This window comes from Salmo salar, chromosome 03, assembly GCF_965601325.2.
Source record: "Salmo salar chromosome 03, fSalSal1, whole genome shotgun sequence".
Lineage (NCBI taxonomy): Eukaryota > Metazoa > Chordata > Actinopteri > Salmoniformes > Salmonidae > Salmo > Salmo salar.
The window spans coordinates 36,620,771-36,642,331 of NC_138293.1; the positions used below are offsets into that span (position 1 = coordinate 36,620,771).

The following is a 21,561-nucleotide window of genomic DNA, read 5'->3' on the forward strand; positions in this document are numbered from 1 at the left end:
CCCTATCCCAGTATTTTCCAAGTAGTACCCTTCTCCCACACTCACAAGTATTTCTTCCATTGGGTTTTATGTCCAAAACATTTTGCCTAAAGCCCTCTTTGTTTGCTAAGACCACATATTGTGTCCATAATCAAATAAACACAGCTGCCAATAGCACTGAGATGGCCACAATATACACACCCTGCCTTGTGGGACAAACACACATAAACGCACACCCATCCCTCACAGAAACCTCTTTTATAAGAGCCAAAACACTGGATAATCAAGATCATAAGTTCTTTTAATGGGACTTCTGGAAATAGAAACAGAGTATGTATGAGAGAAATGTTGAAAGTGATTGAGAGTGAGTTGTTGATAAGTGGGTTATATGGGAAAGTTTCAAAGCTTAACCACGAGATTGAAAGTTTAAGATTGATTGAGAGCGTGTGTGAGTGAAGCAAATACCAAGCACTAAGCTGCAACAAGAGCAAATGTGAGTATGTATGTGTGATCCAGAGCGGGTTTAAGTGTCATCACCACACACACCAATTCCAGGCAACCAGGCACAGTGGGTTTCGATCTTTTCTTTTTTCTTTCCTGCCTTCTTTCCTTCCTTCTTTCCTTCCTTCCTTCCCTCCTTCCTTCCTTTACACCTCACGGCACAGCGCCTCTCCCCTTTTTAGTTTGTGCGTATATATTGATATGTAGGCTACGTGTTCCATTTTTAAATGTATGTAGTTCTGTCCTTGAGCTGTTCATGTCTATTGATATTCTGTATTTGGTCATGTTTCATGTTTTGTGTTGACCCCAGGAAGCGTAGCTGGTGCTTTCGCAACACCTAATGGGGATCCTAACAAAATACCAAAATACCTTCCTACCATTAGCAGTTGAAACCTTATATTAGGAGTTTTGTTTTCCTTTAGAAGCACTATGACATCAAAGGTAGTTGGCAGGACAACCTCCCACTCCACAGTGAAAAATTACCATCACCCCAGGCTAGCTCAATCTTTTTGGACCAGCCTCCATCCTACTGTGAGTGTGTGTATGCATGCATGTGTGTTTGAATGCCAGAGAGAGAGAGACAGAGAGACCAGTACTAAGGAGAAGGCATGAGAGTCAAGAGCATGCAGTTATACAGGAGCCACAACGGAGACTGAGACATCGGCTCCGACAAGCCTGTAACAAAGACCAGCAGGAGGAACAAACGCCATTGGGACGCATAGACTGTCTTCACACAGCTACAGGTGTGTACACACTCCTCTTTCCTGTAGCTTATCCTGTCCTGTTTGTCTTTTCTTCAACTAAGTTAAACAGCAAATTCCAGTTACGGTATTATTTAGATGAGAGATAACAACATGTTTGTAGATCGTATCTGTCATCCTCAAGAGTAACATAGTTCTGAAATTGGGTTCTATTATCATTATGTAACTCATTTATTTAGTGGAAATGTCATTACAAAGGGCTTGTATTTTAATGGAAGCCTCCCATAACTTAAACCATTAACCACAATGAATTGTTCATCTATTTTAATACACTCCTGCTGTTTATTAACACTTTATTCGCTGATGTTAAAGGTTTATTAACTGTTATCAATGGTTTATTAACTTACAAATGTGAGCCATTATTAGACAAACGCTGGGTAAGGAGAAAAGACTGAGTAAACATCCCCCCTGGGTCTGCCTGTGACTGGACAGACACACTTCAGTCACAGCAGAACATCCAGTGACCCACTGGCACTGGAGGACAGTCACCCCAAAGACTGTCCTCTGCCAGCCTACTGTAGGACAGTCACCGCAAGTTTGACCAGTCTGGATGCAAACCGCCCCATTAATATAAATGAACTATCGGTCTGGCTCTACCTGAGGGAGAAAATTTACTTTGGAGACTTTGTTTTGCTTTTTATAAGTCAATGAAAAATGTAATGCTCTGAATGTGGCTGACTTAATGAAGAGTAGCAGGCCTAGGGTGTTAGCAACAGAGACATACTATACAGCAGTAATAACACACTATTAGATTAATAGTCCTGCTATATTGATCCTTTTCTGTAAACACTGTCACTTATCTAAATTGGTGTTTGGGACTAACTTTTAAGTAGGGTTAGTCGCTGAAGCCTAATTATTGATAGTGATGATGAATAAGGGTTTTGATAAAAGAGAGAAAGAGAGAAAGAGAGAGAGAGAGAGAGAGAGAAGAGAGAGAGAGAGAGAGAGAGAGAGAGAGCGAGAGAGAGAGGGAGGGAGCGCATAGTTCATGTTCACGTCCCAAGTCTCATTGACTTATTATGGCTTTAAAGTTCTAATATATCTCTTTCTAAATCTCTCCTTCTCCAATTTTCCTCAAAACTATTCTCCATCTGTAAGTATGTTTTTGGATGTTTTTGATTTGATTTGCCTGAAAGCCTGACTCAAAGGACATTTATGGATTTCCAGTGCTGGACTGGTAATGATAAATAACACTTAATCAATAGTACATACATAAATAAAGAACATCTGATGTTGCCTTCTGCTTGACGTCAGGCAGTAATACAATGTTTCTCTCTGTTGACAGTGAACAATTTTGCCACCACATTGGTTTTGGTTTAAGTAATGCTACTGGACCCCTCCCATTAAGTATGGTTGGGATGGGACCCTTCAATGCACCTCAGAACATTTCAGAGAAGACCGCAGGCAGAAATGATTGCGTGCCCCCACTACTTTTTCCATCCAAGACATATTGAGTCCTTACTTCCTCAGTATGTTTGAATCCAGAGGATTTGTTTTTATGGATAGCCTATTGATGTGAAGTAGGTCATATTTTGCACCTGTCTAAAGTGTTGGATGGATGAGGGTTCTATTTCAAATACTTGTTTCAATATCTCACTATGGGATATGCTTGGGCGTGGCCACAAGCTCGAAGTAACCAATCAAACAACATCTGTTGGAGACAGACAGGTCGATGGGCGAATGAGGAGAGTGCCCTTTCTCCATAAAGGTAGCCACTCGCCCGCCAAACTGGTCATTCTCACCTCTCATCCTTGTCGAAGTGACTGCATTGACTAAAGCTCTCCTCATCACGGCTGGATTTCTGTTTTCCTACTGAAACGTCCTCAGGTAAACCGTGAGGTTAACACTGCCAAATGTAGAACCTCAGCTCCTGTTGATAGTGTTGAGTACAGAACAAAAGGTTTTGCTTCGAGTAGAATTCATTTTCTACTCATCAGTCTCTCTTGAGCTAATTCCACATGGCTAGCTGTCAAGATTTGGTTAACCATCACCACAAGGCTTTAGCTAACTTGACTAACCAGCTGCAAGGCTAGCTAAACACGAAAGCAAAGGACTAGCTTTTCCCACCTGGCTAGCTTGCTGTAATGCAAGCTAACCACACCAGCACTACTACCTACAACAACAGTAGTGTTGCTAGTTCCCGTCTTTCGTCTTGCTAGCTGTAAAACTAGCTAACCACACTACAAAGGGTTAGCTCTCGCCGCGAGGCTTAGCTAACCTGGATAACTGCCCATACAAACATGTACCATGGTACTACTATGGTACTTTAATTTATAACTGTCACGAATCCCACCGAAGGTGGCTCCCCTGCCTGTTCAAGCGGCGCTCGGCGGTCGTCGTCGCCGGCCTACTAGCCACCGCTGATCCCTTTTTCCTTTTCAGTTTGTATGGTCTTATTGGTTGCACCTGTTCCCTATTGCGTTTCTTGATTTGTGTTTATTTAAGCCTGTTTAGCCCGCCCAGGTTTGTGCGGGAATATTTTTGCTGTCTTGTATTTTGGATGTGCTGGCTGACGCCTTATTTTCTCTCTCCGGACTGTTTGCCCGTTGTTTTGGGTTGGTAATTTGTTTTACGCGCCCGTCTGTTTTGGCGTGACCGGTTTTGTGCCGGAAGAAATAAAGTACGTTGTACTTTACCTCTGCTCTCTGCGCCTGACTCCAACCACCACTCCTAGTATCCCGTGACAGAATCCTGCACCAGTTATGGAGTCAGCAGGAGCATCCACGCCCCCTCTCCCATCGATGGAAGAACGGGTCCTCCATCATACCAGAATTCTCCACCGGATCGGTTCAGCCATGGATCAAATGATGGAGAGGATGGGCCGATGGGAGAGGAGTGGCCTCCCTACCTCATCCCCAGCTCCTCTTCCGCCTCCACCTACTACCCCTCCTCCAGCGTCCGGATCCGGGGCCCTACGCCTGGCTCTCCCCAGGGAGTACAATGGAGCGGCGGCTGGGTGCCAGGGGTTCCTGCTACAGCCGACTCCCTCGGGAGAGGAGAGCGTCAGCGTCCTCGTCTCCTGCTTAACGGGTCGAGCCCTGGAGTGGGCCAATGCAGTGTAGTATGGCCCAGACTCGGCGAGGGATCACTACCCCGAGTTCACCCGCCGTTTCTGGGCCGTGTTCGACCACCCACCAGAAAGCCGGGCGGCGGGTGAACGGCTGTTCCACCTGCGGCAGGAGATGAGGAGCGCACAGGACTTTGCTCTGGAGTTCCGGACCTTGGCTGCTGGGGCGGGGTGGAACGACAGGGCCCTGATGGACCACTATCGTTGTAGCCTCCGGGAGGACGTCCGCCGGGAGCTAGCCTGTCGGGACACTACCCTCTCCCTAGACAAACTCATTGACATGTCCATTCGTCTCGACAATCTGCTGGCTGCCTGCGGGCGTCCAGAACGGGCCCTGTGGGTTCCACCTCCAGGCCCTCCAGCTCCCATCCATGGAGATAGGGGGGGCCGCATCGAGGGGGACCGGAGGAGGAGGCTCCTCCTGTACCCGGTGTGGTCGGAGAGGACACACTGCCGACCGGTGCTGGAGGAGCTCCTCTGGGAATCGGGATGGTAGGCAGAGAACTCCTCGTTCACCCCAGGTGAGTAAGCACCAGCCTCACCCAGAGCTCCCTGTTGGCCATATGTTTGTGCTAATACATTTTCCTGAGGTTTCTTCCTCTTTTCAGCATAAGGCGCTAGTCGATTCAGGCGCAGCTGGAAACTTTATGGATCGTGGGCTCGCATTAAGGCTAGGGATTCCCCTGGTGTCGTTGGACCAACCTTTCCCCGTGCACTCCTTAGATAGCCGACCATTAGGGTCAGGGCTGGTCAGGGAGGCCACGGTTCCACTGGACATGGTAACACAGGGGGATCATGGGGAACGGATTAGTCTCTTCCTCATTGATTCGCCTGCGTTTCCGGTGGTGCTGGGGATTCCCCTCCTGGCCAATCACAATCCTGATATTTCATGGAGACAGGGGGCTCTCAGAGGGTGGTCAGAGGAGTGTTCAGGCAGGTGCAAAGGAGTTTCCATCGGTGCGATGACGGTGGAGAGTCCAGACCAGGTTTCCACTGTGCGCATTCCCTCTGAATATGCCGATTTGGCTATCGCCTTCTGTAAGAAGAGGGCGACCCGATTACCACCTCATCGACGAGGGGATTGCGCGATAAACCTCCAGGTAAACGCTACACTTCCCAGGAGTCACGTGTACCCATTGTCACAAGAGGAAACGTTGGCTATGGAGACATATGTCACTGAATCTCTGAGACAGGGGTACATTCGGCCCTCCATGTCACCCGTCTCCTCGAGTATTTTACATTGATTATCGAGGTCTAAATTCCATCACAGTGGGGTTTAGTTACCCGCTACCTCTCATCGCTACGGCGGTGGAATCATTTTCACGGAGCGCGTTTTTTCACGAAACTGGACCTCAGGAGCGCGTACAATCTGGTGTGTATTCGGGAAGGAAACGAGTGGAAAACCGTGTTTAGTACCACATCGGCCCACAATGAGTACCTCGTCATGCCGTATGGGTTAAAGAATGCTCCAGCCGTTTTTCAATCCTTTGTAGAGGAGATTCTCAGGGACCTGCATGGGCAGGGTGTGGTGGTGTATGTTGATGACATCCTGATCTATTCCGCCACACGCACCGCGCATGTATCCCTAGTGCGCAAGGTGCTTGGGAGACTGCTGGAGCATGACCTGTACATTAAGGCTGAGAAATGTGTGTTTTTTTCAAACGAGCCATTTCCTTCCTGGGTTATCGCATTTCCACCTTGGGGGTGGTGATGGAGTGTGACCGCATTAAGGCCGTGCGTAATTGGCCGACTCCGACCACGGTAAAGGAGGTGCAGCGGTTCTTAGGGTTTGCCAATTACTACCGGAGGTTTGTCCGGGGCTTTGGTCAGGTGGCTGCTCCCATTACCTCACTGCTGAAGGGGGGGGCCGGTGCACTTGCGCTGGTCAGCAGAGGCGAACAGAGCTTTCAGTCATCTGAAGGAGCTGTTTACCGACGCTCCCGTGCTGGCTCATCCGGACCCCTCTTTGGCATTCATAGTGGAGGTGGACGCGTCCGAGACTGGGGTGGGGGCCGTGCTATCACAGCGCTCAGGCACGCCACCAAAACTCCGCCCTTTCGCTTTCTTTTCAAGGAAGCTCGGTCCGGCGGAGCAGAACTATGACGTGGGGGACCGGGAGTTGTTAGCTGTAGTCAAAGCTCTGTAAGTGTGGAGACACTGGCTTGCGGGGGCTAAGCACCCTTTCCTCATCTGGGCTGACCACCGTAATCTCGAGTACATCCGGGCAGCTAGGAGACTGAATCCGCGTCAGGCCAGGTGGGCCATGTTCTTTACCCGATTTCGTTTCACAATCTCCTATCGGCCAGGCTCCCTAAACACGAAGGCCGACGCGCTGTCCCGCCTATATGACACCGAGCAGAGGGCCATCGATCCAACTCCCATCCTCCCAGCGTCATGCTTGGTAGCACCATTGGTATGGGAGGTGGACGCGGAGATCGAGCGGGCGTTACGGCTGGAACCTGCACCCTTTCAGTGTCCAGCAGGTGCTCAGTACGTGCCGCTTGGTGTCCGTGATCGATTGATTCGATGGGCCCATAATCTTCCCTCTTCGGGTCACCCTGGGATCGAGAGGACAGTGCGGAGTCTTAGGGGAAAGTACTGGTGGCCCACATTGGCTAAGGACGTGAGGTTTTATGTCTCCTCCTGCTTGCTGTGCACTCAGAGCAAGGCTCCTCGATACCTGCCTAGAGGGAAATTACAGCCCCTCCCATTCCACAGCAGCCGTGGTCGCACTTGTCTGTGGACTTTCTCACCGACCTTCCCACATCTCAGGGGAACACCACGATCCTGGTCGTTGTGGATCGGTTCTCGAAGTCCTGCCGTCTCATCCCATTGCCCGGTCTCCCTACGGCTCTACAGACTGCGGAGGCCCTGTTTACCCATGTCTTCCGGCACTATGGGGTGCCCGAGGACATCATTTCTGATTGGGGTCCCCAGTTCACGTCCAGAGTTTGGAGGGCGTTCATGGAACGGTTGGGGGTCTCGGTCAGCCTGACCTCGGGTTTCCACCCAGAGAGTAATGGGCAGGTGGAGAGAGTGAACCAAGATGTGGGTAGGTTTCTGCGGTCGTATTGCCGGGACCGGCCCAGGGAATGGGCGAGGTACGTCCCATGGGCAGAGGTAGCCCAAAACTCCCTCCGTCACTCATCTACTAACATGTCACCATTCCAGTGCGTGTTGGGCTACCAGCCGGTCCTGGCTCCATGGCACCAGAGCCAGACCGAGGCTCCTGCGGTGGAGGAGTGGGTACAGCGCTCGAAGGACACTTGGAGAGCCGTCCAGGACGCATTAACGAAAGCGAGTGGACGGCAGAAGAAGAGCACTGACCAGCACCACAGTGAGGCCCGTGTGTTTGCACCAGGGGACCGGGTCTGGCTCTCGGCCCGAAAGCTGCCCCTCCGCCTGCCCTGCCGGAAACTGGGGCCGCAGTGTGTAGGGACGTTTAAAGTCCTGAGGAGGATAAACGAGGTGTGTTACCGGTTACAACTTCCTTCTTGCTACCGTATTAACCCCTCATTTCATGTGTCTCCCCCCGGCCGGTGGTGGCTGGTCCCCTGCAGGAAGGTGAGGTGCCGGAGGTCCCTCCACCCCTTTTGCACATTGGGGGGTCCCCGGCGTACACTATACGCGCCATTCTGGACTCCAGACGTCGGGTGGGGGGCCTACAGTACCTCGTGGACTGGGAGGGGTACGGCCCGGAGGAGAGGTGCTGGGTACCGGTGAAGGACATTTTGGACCCCTCACTTCTGAGCGACTTCCACCGCCTTCATAGGGATCGCCCTGCACCTCGTCCTCCGGGTCACCCTCGAGGCCGGTGGCAGCGTGCTGCGGGAGCCGCGTGTCGGGGGGGGGGGGGGGGGGGGGGTATTGTCACGAATCCCACCGAAGGTGGCTCCCCTGCCTGTTCGAGCGGCGCTCGGCAGTCGTCGTCGCCGGCCTACTAGCCACCGCTGATCCCTTTTTCCTTTTCAGTTTGTATGGTCTTATTGGTTGCACCTGTTCCCTATTGCGTTTCTTGATTTGTGTTTATTTAAGCCTGTTTAGCCCGCCCAGGTTTGTGCGGGATTATTTTTGCTGTCTTGTATTTTGGATGTGCTGGCTGACGCCTTATTTTCTCTCTCCGGACTGTTTGCCCGTTGTTTTGGGTTGGTTGTTTGTTTTATGCGCCCGTCTGTTTTGGCGTGACCGGTTTTGTGCCGGAAGAAATAAAGGACGTTGTACTTTACCTCTGCTCTCTGCACCTGACTCCAACCACCACTCCTAGTATCCCGTGACAATAACATGGTACTACTATGGTACTTTCACTTCCCAATGCGGAAGCCTAATATATTTACATATGTACTAATATTTGAAATACATATATGGAAATACATGTATTACTCATATACAGTACCAGTCAAAAGTTTGGACACACCTACTCATTCAAGAGTTTTTCTTTATTTTTAAAATGTTCTATATTGTAGAATAATAGTGAAGACATCAAAACTATGAAACAACACATATGGAATCACATAGGAACCAAAAACAATGTAAAACCAATCAAAATAGATTTTTATTATTGAGATTCTTCAAAGTAGCCACACACTCTTGGCATTCTCACAACCAGTTTTATGAGGTAGTTACCTGGAATGCATTTCAATTAACAGGTGTGCCTTCTTAAAAGTTCATTTGTGGAATTTCTTTCCTTCTTTATGTGTTTGAGCCAATCAGAAAAGGTAGGGGTGGTATACAGAAGATAGCCTTATTTGGTAAAAGAACAAGTCCATATTATGGCAAGAACAGATCAAATAAGCAAAGAGACATGACAGTCCATCATTACTTTAAGATTAGAGGGTCAGTGAATCCGGAAAATTTCAAGAACTTTGAAAGTTTCTTCAAGTGCAATCGCAAAAACCATCAAGCATTATGATGAAACTAGCTTTCATGAGGACCACCATAGGAAAAGAAGACCCAGAGCTACACTACCGTTCAAAAGTTTGGGGTCATTTAGAAATGTCCTTGTTTTTGAAAGAAAAGCACATTTTTTGTCCATTAAAATAACATAATATTGATCAGAAATACAGTGTAGACATTGTTAATGTTGTAAATGACTATTGTAGCTGGATACGGCAGATTTATTGATGGAATATCTACACAGTGGCCCATTATCAGCAACCATCACTCCTGTGTTCCAATGGCATGTGTTAGCTAATCCATGTTTATCATTTTAAAAGGCTAATTGATCATTAGAAAACCCTTTTGCAATTATGTTAGCACAGCTGAAATACTGGCCTTCTTTAGACTAGTTGAGTATCTGGATCATCAGCCATTGTGGGTTCGATTACAGGCTCAAAAGGGCCAGAAACAAATACATTTCTTCTGAAACTTGTCAGTCTATTCTTGTTCTGAGAAATGAAGGCTATTCCATGTGAGAAATTTGCCAAGAAACTGAAGAACTCATACAACGCTGTGTACTACTCCCTTCACAGAACAGCACAAACTGTCTCTAACCAGAATAGAAAGAGTGGGAGGCCCCGGTGCACAACTGAGCAAGAGGACAAGTCCAAATGAGTGTCTAGTTTGAGAAACAGACACCTCACAAGTCCTAAATTACCAGCTTCATTAAATAGTACCAGCAAAACACCAGTCTCAGCGTCAACAGTGAAGAGGCGACTCCAGGATGCTGGCCTCCAGGATGAATTTACACTCACTCCACACTTGGCATTCCGCTTGATGATATTAGACTTGTGTGCGGCTGCTCGGCCATGGAAACCAATTTCATGAAGCTCCTGAGGAACACATATTGTGCTGATGTTGCTTCCAAAGGCAGTTTGGAACTCGGTAGTGAGTGTTGCAACAGAGGACAGACAATTTTTACGTGCTACTTGCTTCAGCACTTGGCGGTCCCGTTCTGTGAGCTTGTGTGGCCTATCACTTTGCAGCTGAGCCGTTGTTTCTCCTAGAGGTTTCCACTTCACAATAACAGCAATTATAGTTGACCAGGGCAGCACTAGCAGGGCCGAAATCTGACAAACTGACCTGTTGGAAAGGTGGCATCCTATGACAGCGCCATGTTGAAAGTCATTGAGCTCTTCAGTACGGGCCATTCTCCTGCCAATGTTTGTCTATGGAGATTGCATGGCTGTGTGCTCGATTTTATACACCTGTCAGAAACTGGTGTGGCTGAAATAGCCTAATCGACTAATTTGAAGTGGTGTTCGCATACTTTTGTATATATAGTGTATTATAATACATGCATTTTCTGTATGGGTTATACCATGGTATAGTCTGAATCGTGGAAATGTACCATGGTTTTAGCCTTGAAGTATGATGGTACTACCAAGGTACTGCCATTGCGGTACAACTCAATTTTAGGAAGGTTCCTAATGTTTGGTATACTTAATGTATATACCCTATATATAACCTGAGTGTACAAATCATTAGGAACACCTTTTTAATATTGAGATGCATCACTTTATGCTTTCAGAACAGCCTCAATTTGTCAGGGAATGGGCTCTAAAAGGTGTCTAAAGTGTTCCACAGGGATGCTGGCCCATGTTAACTACAATGCTTCCCACAGTTGTTTCAAATTATCTGGTAGTGGATCTCAACTCTGAATAGCTCGTTCCATCTCATCCCACAGATGCTCAATGGGAATGAGATCTGGTGACTGGGCAGGCCACTGCAGTAATGTGAATTAACTATCATGTTCATGGAACCATTCCTAGACAATCCTAGCCTAGACAATCCTAATTTTCAGACGGCTACATTTGAGGAAGTGGGATACATACTCATCCTTCCTGGAGAGGAACAAACCGGGTATTGACCTGACCACCACTCCACATGGACCTGACATGTCTGCCTCTCTTTGCCAATCTGCTCCTCTGGTACAGCATGGCACACAGTCCCCGGAGGCTCCGAGGTCAACAGCCAGCATGGACCACGGGGGGACAGGCCGCTCTGCCAATGCCCTCTATGCCAGCGACACAAGTTAGCATTCCCCCTCCATCTAGCCAAAGCACCTCTCCTTCGCCTTTCTGCTAATTAACAACAACAGCAAATCGTTCCTCTCGTCCAGGGCCTGGACCAGGCCAGTCATCAACCATCAACTCTCACTAATTTCAGGCTGCCACCAATGGAGGGTCTGGGACAGTAGGGGACAAGGCCAACGAGGCCACAGTGAGCTCATCAGCAGTCCCGGTTGTATCTGTCACGATCGTCGTTTAAATAATTTGACCAAGGCGCAGCGTGAGTAGAGTTCCACATTATGTATTACTTGTGAAACTTCAAAAAACAACAAAGATATAACAATCGTGCAAAACATAGCGCACAAAGGCACTCACACAAAACAATATCCCACATCGCAGGTGGGAAAAAGAACACACTAAGTATGATCCCCAATTAGAGGTAACGATTATCAGCTGCCTCTAATTGGGAACCATACACATACACCAACATAGAAATAAACTCACTAGAAATCCCCCTAGTCACGCTCTGACCTATTACACCATAGAGAACCACGAGGGATTTCTATGGTCAGGGTGTGACAGTATCAACCACAAAACCTGAAACTAGATGGAGAGGGTTAGGGTGGGCAACTAGCATCGGTGGCGGCTCCGGTGCGGGAAGTAGCACCCGCTCAGGCCACGGATCCGGCCATGGAGCCGGGCTGAATGTCGTGCCTGGACTGGGCACTGGCGCAGAGGAGGACTCCGGTCATGGAGCGGCACTGGACGCCGTGCCTGGACTGGGCACCAGCACAGCGCAAGGCTGTGGCCATGGAGCGGGACTGGACGCCGTGCCTGGACTGAGCACCGGCGCAGAGGAAGGCTCCAGCCATGGAGCGGGACTGGACGCCATAACTGGACTGAGCACCGGCGCAGAGGAAGGCTCCGGCCATGGAGCGGGACTGGACGCCGTGCCTGGACTGGGCACCGGCACAGAGAAAGGCTCCGGCCATAGAGCGGGACTGGACGCCGTGCCTGGACTGAGCACTGGCGCAGAGGAAGGCTCCGGCCATGGAGTGGGACTGGACGCCGTGCCTGGACTGGGCATTGGCGCAGTGGAAGGCTCTGGCCATGGAACCGGCGCAGGAAGCTCCGGGCCGTGGACCATCACTGGAAACTCCGGGCCGTGGACCGTCACTGGAAGCGCCGGGCCGTGAACCGTCACTGGAAGCTCCGGGCCATGGACCATCACTGGAGGCTCCAGACCGTGGACCGTCACTGGAAGCTCTGGACTGTGAACCGTCGATGGAGGTTCCGGGCTGTAGACCATCGCTGGAGACTCCGGACTGTACACATGCACTGGTGGACGAGTGCGGGGAGCTGGCACAGGACGTACCGGGCTGGGAAGGTACACTGGAGGTCTGGTGCGTGGAGCCGGCACAGGCTGCACCGGGCTGTTGACACACTCTTCAGGGCGAGTGCGGGGAGCCGGTACAGGATGCACCGGGCTGGGGAGGCGCACTGGCGGCCTGGTGCATGGAGCCGGCACAGGTTGCACCGGACTGATGACACGCTCTTCAGGGCAAGTGCGGGGAGCCGGCACAAGTTGCATCGGACTGATGACACGCTCCTCAGGGCGGGTGCGGGGAGCTGGCACAGGACGTACCGGGCTGGGGAGGCGTACAGGAGGCCTGGTGCGGGGAGCCGGCACAGGTTTCACCGGACTGATGACACGCTCCTCAGGGCGAGTGTGTGGAGCCGGCACAGGACGTATCGGGCTGGGGGAGGCGCACTGGAGGCCTGGTGCATGGAGCCGGGCACAGGTTGCACCAGACTGATGACACGCTCCTCAGGGTGAGTGCGGGGAGCCGGCACAGGACGTACCGGGCTGGGAAGGCGCACTGGAGGCTTGGTGCGTGGAGGCGGCACAGGTTGCACCGGACTGATGAAACGCTCCTCAGGGTGAGTGCGGGGAGCCGGCACAGGACGTACCGGGCTGGGGAGGCGCACTGGAGGCCTGGTGCGTGGAGCCGCCACAGGTTGCACGGGACTGATGACACACTCCTCAAAACGCCTGCGCTGCAGCATACTCCTAGCCAACATCTCTCTCCGATATCCCTCCTCAAACTGCTCCATCGACTCCCAGACGGTCTCTGGCTCTCTCCTCGGCTCAGCCGACCGCCCCTTGTGCCCCCCCCAACAAAAATCTTGGGGTTGCCCTTGGGTTGTTTGTGGCCGCGGACCCCGGCGTCGTCGCTGTCCTCCTTTACTCCTCGGCGACTCCCGCCAAGGAAGAGTCTCGCATCCACCAAGTATCTCTTCCCATGACCAACTCTCCTTCACCTCCTGGGCACGCTGCTTGGTCCTGACTTGGTGGGATATTCTGTCATGACCGTCGTATAAATAATTGGATCAAGGCGCAGCATGAGTAGAGTTCCACATTTTAATAATAGTGAAACTTCCAAAACAACAAAGATATAACGATCGTGAAAAATGTAGCGCACATAGGCACTCATACAAAACAATATCACACATAGCAGGTGGGAAAAGGACACACTAAGTATGATCCCAATTAGAGGTAATGATATTCAGCTGCCTCTAATTGGGAACCATACATACACACCAACATAGATGTCACATCCTGACCAGCAGAGGGAGCAATTGGATTAGTTTTGGTCAGGATGTGGCAGGGTTTTTTGTGTTAAGTGTTGTGTTGGTGATTGGACTCCCAATTCAAGGCAGGTGTGTTGAGTTGCCTTTGATTGGGAGTCCTATATAGTAGTGTGTGTTTTTCTTTGGGGTTGTGGGTAATTGTTTCTTGTTTAGTGTGGTTGCACCTGACAGGACTGTTGGCTGTCAGTTTCCTTGTTTTTGTTTTTGTAGAGTGTTCTTTCTAATTAAATTGAAGGATGAATACTAACTCTGCTGCATTTTGGTCCATTTCTGAAGACAGCTGTGACAGAATTACCCACCAAACTTGGACCAAGCAGCAGAGGAACGAGGAGGAAGGATGGACGTGGGCAGAGATAAGGATGAGCATTTCCAGGGCTATGGAAGAGTTTAGTAAACTCGAGAGGCAGCCCCAATAATTGTTTTGGGGGGGGCACAAGGGCAGTTTTGCGGGGCAAGAATGGAGCCCCAGGCCAGCTCCCCGCACTAGCCCTGAGGTGCGTGTCTCCAGGCTGGCATGTCCAGTACCAGCCCCACGCATCAGGCGTCTAGTGTGTCAGCCCAGCCTCGCCAGTCCGGAGTCGCCAGAGCTGCCCGCCAGTCAAGAGTCGCCAGAGCTGCCTGCCAGTCAGGAGTCGCCAGAGCTGCCTGCCAGTCAGGAGTCGCCAGAGCCGCCCGCCAGTCAGGAGTCGCCAGAGCCGCCCGCCAGTCAGGAGTCGCCAGAGCCGCCCGCCAGTCAGGAGTCGCCAGAGCCGCCCGCCAGTCAGGAGTCGCCAGAGCCGCCCGCCAGTCAGGAGTCGCCATAGCCGCCCGCCAGTCAGGAGTCGCCAGAGCCGCCCGCCAGTCAGGAGTCGCCAGAGCCGCCCGCCAGTCAGGAGTCGCCAGAGCCGCCCGTCTGCCCGGAGATGCCAGAGTGGCCCGTCTGCCCGGAGATGCCAGAGTGGCCCGACTGCCCGGATCAGCCAGAGTGGCCCGACTGCCCGGGTCTGCCAGAGTGGCCCGACTGCCCGGGTCTGCCAGAGTGGCCCGGCTGCCCGGGTCTGCCAGAGTGGCCCGACTGCCCGGGTCTGCCAGAGTGGCCCGCCTGTCCTCCGGGTCTGCCAGAGTGGCCCGCCTGTCCTCCGGGTCTGCCAGAGTGGCCCGACTGCCCTCCGGGTCTGCCAGAGTGGCCCGACTGCCCTCCGGCCCAGCCAGAGTGGCCCGCCTGTCCTCCGGCCCAGCCCGAGTGGCCCGCCTGTCCTCCGGCCCAGCCCGAGTGGCCCGCCTGTCCTCCGGCCCAGCCGAGTGGCCCGCCTGTCCTCCGGCCCAGCCCGAGTGGCCCGCCTGTCGTCCGGCCCAGCCCGAGTGGCCCGTCTGCCTGGCGCAGCTATCGGCGCCACCGAAGTGGGCAACGCCGAAGGTGGAGCGAGGTCCACGTCCCGCACCGGAGCCACCTCCAGGATAGGTGGGTTGGGGAGGGAGGGTGTAGCACAGTGCCGTCGTTGACGGAAGCCACCCTCCCTTCCCTCCCTTTTTGTTTAGGGGTTATTGTTTATTGGTTTTGTTGGGGTATTGAGATTTTTTGTTGTGTTTTCTTTTTTAAGGTGCATTACGGGGTCTGCACCTTGAGGGGGGGGGGGGGTACTGTCACATCCTGACCAGCAGAGGGAGCAATTGGATTAGTTTTGGTCAGGATGTGGCAGGGTTTTTTGTGTTAAGTGTTGTGTTGGTGATTGGACTCCCAATTCAAGGCAGGTGTGTTGAGTTGCCTTTGATTGGGAGTCCTATATAGTAGTGTGTGTTTTTCTTTGGGGTTGTGCATAATTGTTTCTTGTTTAGTGTGGTTGCACCTGACAGGACTGTTGGCTGTCAGTTTCCTTGTTTTTGTTTTTGTAGAGTGTTCTTTCTAATTAAATTCAAGGATGCATACTAACTCTGCTGCATTTTTGTCCATTTCTGAAGACAGCTGTGACAATAGAAATATAATACCTAGAAACCCCCCTAGTCACGCCCTGACCTAAAACACTATAGAGAACCCAGAGGGCTCTCTATGGTCAGGGCGTGACACCCCCCTTCTGGTCAACAGGAGTAGATTGTTTTGAGCCCTTTACAATCAAGCTAGATCATCCAGTGGAGAAGCACTGGGGCATTCTGTTCAAGTGCTTGAAAACTAGATGTATGCACCTGAAACTACTGGAGAGTTTCGATGTGGAAGCCTTCCTCATGGCCCTACGGCGGTTTAGCCCCCTACGGGGGAAACCCTACAAGATTCCTGGCTGACAGAGGCACAAACTTCAAGGCAGGAGAAGCCAAGTTGGAGGAAACCTTCCAAGCAATGGAACCAACCCTCCAGGATCAACTGATGGAGCCAACAATTGTCCTTCAAATTCAACCCTCGAGGAGCTCATTTTGGAGGAACATGGGAGCGAGAGATCAAATTGCCTTACAAGCCGTCCTGGGTGACCAAACTGTCACTTAAACCGTCTTGCGGACCGTCCTGATATAGGTTAAAGGAATACTGAACTACAAACGGTCGTGTTAGATCAGTGGAGATCCAGGTAAAGAACCAGACATATATCCAGCCTATTGTCCGAATAATTCCTCTCCCTGAGATGGCAGAGGACGTGGAGGGATGAGCATTTTGAGGAGTGTGGAATTTAACAAAATTCTGGGGTGGCTGTGGAAAAGGCCCATGGAGTTGGTGAAATCTCCCTTTAATTCATAGCCACTTCCCAGCTTGACCAGAGCGCTTTAATTAGGTCAGGTTGAAATGTCTGACAGATCTCAACTCATTAAAAGGAGGAAATCTCCACTGCCCGACCTCGCTGCTTTCTCTCCCCCAAACTCCATCTAATCCAGACATTGTGTGCACGCACAAATCTACATACATCCACAGAATCTGTTATCTTTCATCTGAACTATCTGTTACTCTCGGGAGAGCGGGACATCAGTTATCGTTTATAGTTATTACCACGGAGCGCAGCTTGGAGCGCATGCTTCAAACCTATTGTGTTATATCAATGGACAATGATCAAGGCCCTACAGATCATCATGGGACAATTATGCCACTGATATATGGTTAAAATGTAACAAAATTACATGTACATATGAAGACAAACCTGGAAGTATGACATATGAAACGTAATTATTATTTGCTAAATTGATCAATCCTGAGATCAAACTGATTGAGATTATAGATTGAATAATGTATTTATTTGCATTGACATTATCATGATTATATTTTGTGAGTTTTTAGGCCCCTCCAGTGACAAATGTTGTTACTTTTAGGCTGTCTTTGGGGAATTTTGACACAGGCATTCTGTGGTTTTGATCAAATTTTGCGACTTTTCCCACTAAATTCTGCTGCAAACGAGAGTGGAAGAAGCTGTCTGTGCAAGACACACACACAGGCAGATAAGCACAAGGGGAGGGGGTGTGTGAAGGGAGAGGGGTGAAGAAACTATGTCCGGACCGCAGCAGTACTGGAGAAAGGCAACCGCAAACGTCATCTAGCCCACTACTAGCGACAAATCAAGGAGCCAATACCAGATCTCACTGAAAAACAGTTGCGAACGCTAAGCCTGCCTAGTCAGTCAGTTGAATGAGAGAGAGCCAACTGAACATTGAAGAGAGAAGCACTAGATAAACAAATTATTTTCAACCTTATCTTGAAGGTGAGCGAGTTATAAAGCATAGGATATAAAACAAAGTTAGGCTGGGAATAATTATATTATTGTTCTTTTTTATGACGTTTTGATAATTGAATGGATTTAGAAAAGTATGTTAGCAAAAAAGCTAAAATTGTTTAACTTTAGTTCCAGTCAAGCTAGCCTGTAATCAAGGCAACAGAGGACTCCAACAAATTTGAACACGGTCACTCCCTGATCTGTTTCACCTGTCTTTTATAAACTTAGAGAGTGTAAAGGGGAACATTGTAACTTGCTGTTATTTGCATTGACATTATCATGATTATATGAATATGAAATGATGAAAATGTATCTTTGAGATAAGATTATTATTAATACCTTTTACAAATAGTTTTTAGTATGTTGGCTATGTACTGTATAAGATTAACCTTGCCATTGATGAGAGATAGCTGTATTGAAGAGAGAAGCACCAGAAAACACATTTTTTTAAACCTTATCTTCACGGTGTGTCAGTCTCCCTTCATTTTTCTTACCACACCATATCCAGGTCCCAAGGTTTAAGAGGGTACACTACACAAGAATGTGTGTTGTTGTTTTTCACTATGCGCTAAAGGGGTTTAAGAGTGTCCACTAGGCCTACGCTTTTTAATGGCAGAGCGAGTAGTGAATGTTGCATTATGTGAGTACCATAAATTATAGAATTTTTGGTCACTTAACCCGGTAAATATTGTTACGCAGAACATCATGATAATACATTATAACTAACATGCTTTCATGTTTACATGCTGTTAGTGTAAAACCATGGTATATTCCCTCCATCCATGGTAGTACAATAAAATAAATACCATAGTATGGTCATCATGGTTTTTGGTCACTGCAGTGGCAGGAAAATACCATGGTATTTGCACCAGTACCTTTACATGGTACATTTTTGTAAGGGTCTCCGCAAAGCTAGCTACCCCAAACTAGCTTTTTCACTTGCAAGGATAGAATTGCTAGCTCTCCTCTCACATTTAGCCCACCCACTTTCACCCATATCATGTTGACTAGACCGACCACCCTCGCTTCACAGCCTGACGGTTGAGAGACACGATTTGTTCGTTGAGAGACAAGCGAAGCACATGCTTTTCTCTGGCAAGCAGTGTGGTTAATAGCTAGGCTATTTAACCGCAAGGCGAATGCTAACTAGTTCACATGTACTATTTCTCTGAGCAATGGAGCCGGCTAACCCCTCACAGGGAGAACCAAGCGGGGTGCCTGCCCCTGCTCCCTCTACCGGAACACCCTTATCCGTGTTGGGCTACGATTTCAGACAAGCACACACTCTTTGTGTACCGCCTAGTTGGGGGTCCCACCCGCAAGTGAAGGCTGCGTAAAGCACTCACCGTGCTACCCCTTCACCCTCTAAACAGGGCGATGAGGAGACCCCGCAATCGCAACCCACTTGGGCAGAGGTAGCGGATGAAGGAGAAGGGGACCTTCTCATTGACGAGTTTAATGGTGGCCAAAATTCTGGCATCTTCCCAGAGGAAGAAATTGAGGAAGAAGAAGCCCAGGCCCTAGGCTCAAGTTTGCCTTTCTCCCTCAGTAGAACTTCAGTACCCAATGACAAATATGGGCTAATCGATGTTTGTAAACGATCAGCGACCAGACTCAATATTGAGTGGCCCGCACCCGTGGTGGGTGGCAGTGCCAAAAGGGACTGGTTCAACAGGAAGACACTCCCCTCTCTCACCATCCCAGGAAAGCAATTTCTCCTAGCGGTCCAAAGCCAAATGCAACTGGGACAAGCCCTTATCCAGCAGTGTCCAAACGAAGCATTTTCTGGGCATGGACATGGCTATGGAGACCTACATCGAGGACTCCCTATAGCTGCAGGGTGTATCCATCCTTCTGCCTCCTCTGCAAGGTTCTTCTTTGTGGAGAAGGACAGAACCCTGTGCATCGACTACCGGGGCCTCAATAACATCACGGTGAAGAACCGCTACCCGCTACCACTCATCCCCTCGGCCTTCGAGCCGCTCGAGGGGGCCACCGTTTTCTCCAAGTTGGACCTGTGGAACGCCTACCATCTGGTGCGGATACGGGAAGGGGACGAGTGGAAGACTGCCTTCAACATGGCCAGCGGCTGATACGAATACCTGGTCATGCCATTTGGACTTACCAACGCCCCTGCTGTGTTCTAGGCCTTGGTTAATGACGTTCTCTGCTACATGTTGAACCGGTTCATTTTTGTCTACATCGATGACATCCTCGTTTTCTCCCACTCAGCCCAAGAACACATGCTCCATGTCCGACAGGTCCTCCAGTGCCTCCTGGAGAACCAGCTTTTTGTGAAAGCGGAGAAATGCGAATTCCATCGCTCCACCGTCCCCTTCCTTGGTTACATCATTGCTGCAGGGACTGTACAGATGGAGCGGTGGTGGATTGGCCCCAGCCTACATCCAGAGTGAAGCTGCAATGTTTCCTGGGATTTGCCAACTTTATCCGCAGTTACAGCACCTTGGCTTCCCCCCTGTCTGCACTCACATCCCCCAAGGTTCCGTTAACATGGTCCCCAGCTGCTGACCGGGTGTTCCAGGACCTCAAGCACTGCTTCACCACTGCTCCCATATTGGCTCATCCTGACCCGTCCCGTCAGTTCGTGGTGGAGGCCAATGCTTCGGATGTCGGAGTGGGGGCTGTCCTGTCCCAGCGTTCTGCCCTGGACCTCAAGTTACATCCATGCGCCTTTTTCTCCCATTGCCTCAATGCCACGGAGAGGAACTACGATGTGGGGAATTGTGAGCTTCTCGCGGTGAAGATGGCGTTGGAGGAGTGGAGACACTAGTTGGAGGGGGCGGTACTTCTGTTCATTGTGTGGATGGATCACAATAACCTGGAATATCTCTGCACTGCCAAGCATCTCAATTCCAGGCAAGTTAGGTGTGCCCTGCTTTTCACCCGGTTTAACTTCTCCCTCTCCTACCGACCAGGATCCATGAACATCAAGCCGGATGCACTGTCACGCTGCTATAGCCCCGTGGCTACACTCTCACACCCGAGACCATCCTTCCCACCTCGTGTCTGGCAACGGAACTCAGCTGGGGAACAGGGAAGCAGGTCCATGAGGCGCATCGTTCCCAGCCAAACCCCGGGGGGTTTGTGTGTGCCTGACGCTGCCCACTCCTCGGTCTTGGAGTGGGCCCACTCCTCCAGGCTTGCCAGCCACCTGGGCTCCCATCGGACCCTGACCTTTGTGCGACAACGCTTTTGGTGGCCGGCCTACCATGGTCCCGGAAGTCTCCGCGTTCGTTGCCGCCTGCACGATCTGTGCGCAGAACAAGACTCCTTGGCAAGCTCTGGCTGGTCTTCTTCAACCACTGCCTGTCCCTCACCATCCCTGGTCTCACATATCCTTGGACTTTGTCACGCGTCTTCCCGCATCTGATGGCAACACCGCCATTCTGACAGTAGTGGACTAATTTTCCAAAACCACCCACTTCATTCCTCTCCCCAACCTACCCTCTGCCAAAGAGATGGCCCAGGTCATGGTGCAGCATGTCTTCCGGATCCATGGACTCCCGGTGCACATTGTCTCCGACCGGGGCCCTCAGTTCTAGTCCTGGAAGACGTTGTGCACGCTCATTGGGTTGTCGGTCATGCCTGTCCTCAGAGTTCCACTAGCAGTCCACCACGACAGTCGGAGGGAGACCTGGAGATGACTCTGTCAGCAACTCGTGTGAGTTGAATATGCCTGCAACACCCTCCCCTGCTCTGCCACTGGGCTCTCACCTCTCGAGTGTTCCCTGGGGTGTTAACCCCTGCTCTTCCCGGAGCAAGAGGAAGAGGTCGGCATACCCTCGGCCCAGATGTTTGTCCGCTTCTGTTGCCGTACCTGGAAGAGAGACTGGTCGGCTCTTCTCAAGACCACCTCCAGGTATCGACGACAAGCGGACCGCAAATTTCTCCAAGATTATTAGCCTCTGCTGTTTGTCTGTTCTGTTGCCCTGTACCCTCCGTATTCATCCAACTTTTCATGTGTCTAGGAT

The 21,561-nt window shown here is 50.6% G+C and overlaps 1 protein-coding gene across 1 annotated transcript in view; it reads left to right on the forward strand.

Moving 5' to 3' along the window:
- The first annotated feature begins 1,135 nt into the window (after positions 1-1,135).
- angl1 (Angiopoietin-related protein 1) overlaps positions 1,136-21,561 on the forward strand; it is a 36,166-nt gene continuing 15,740 nt past the window's right edge. The window contains 1 exon segment of the mRNA NM_001173952.1: positions 1,136-1,223. The gene's annotated coding sequence lies outside the window, so the exon portion shown is untranslated.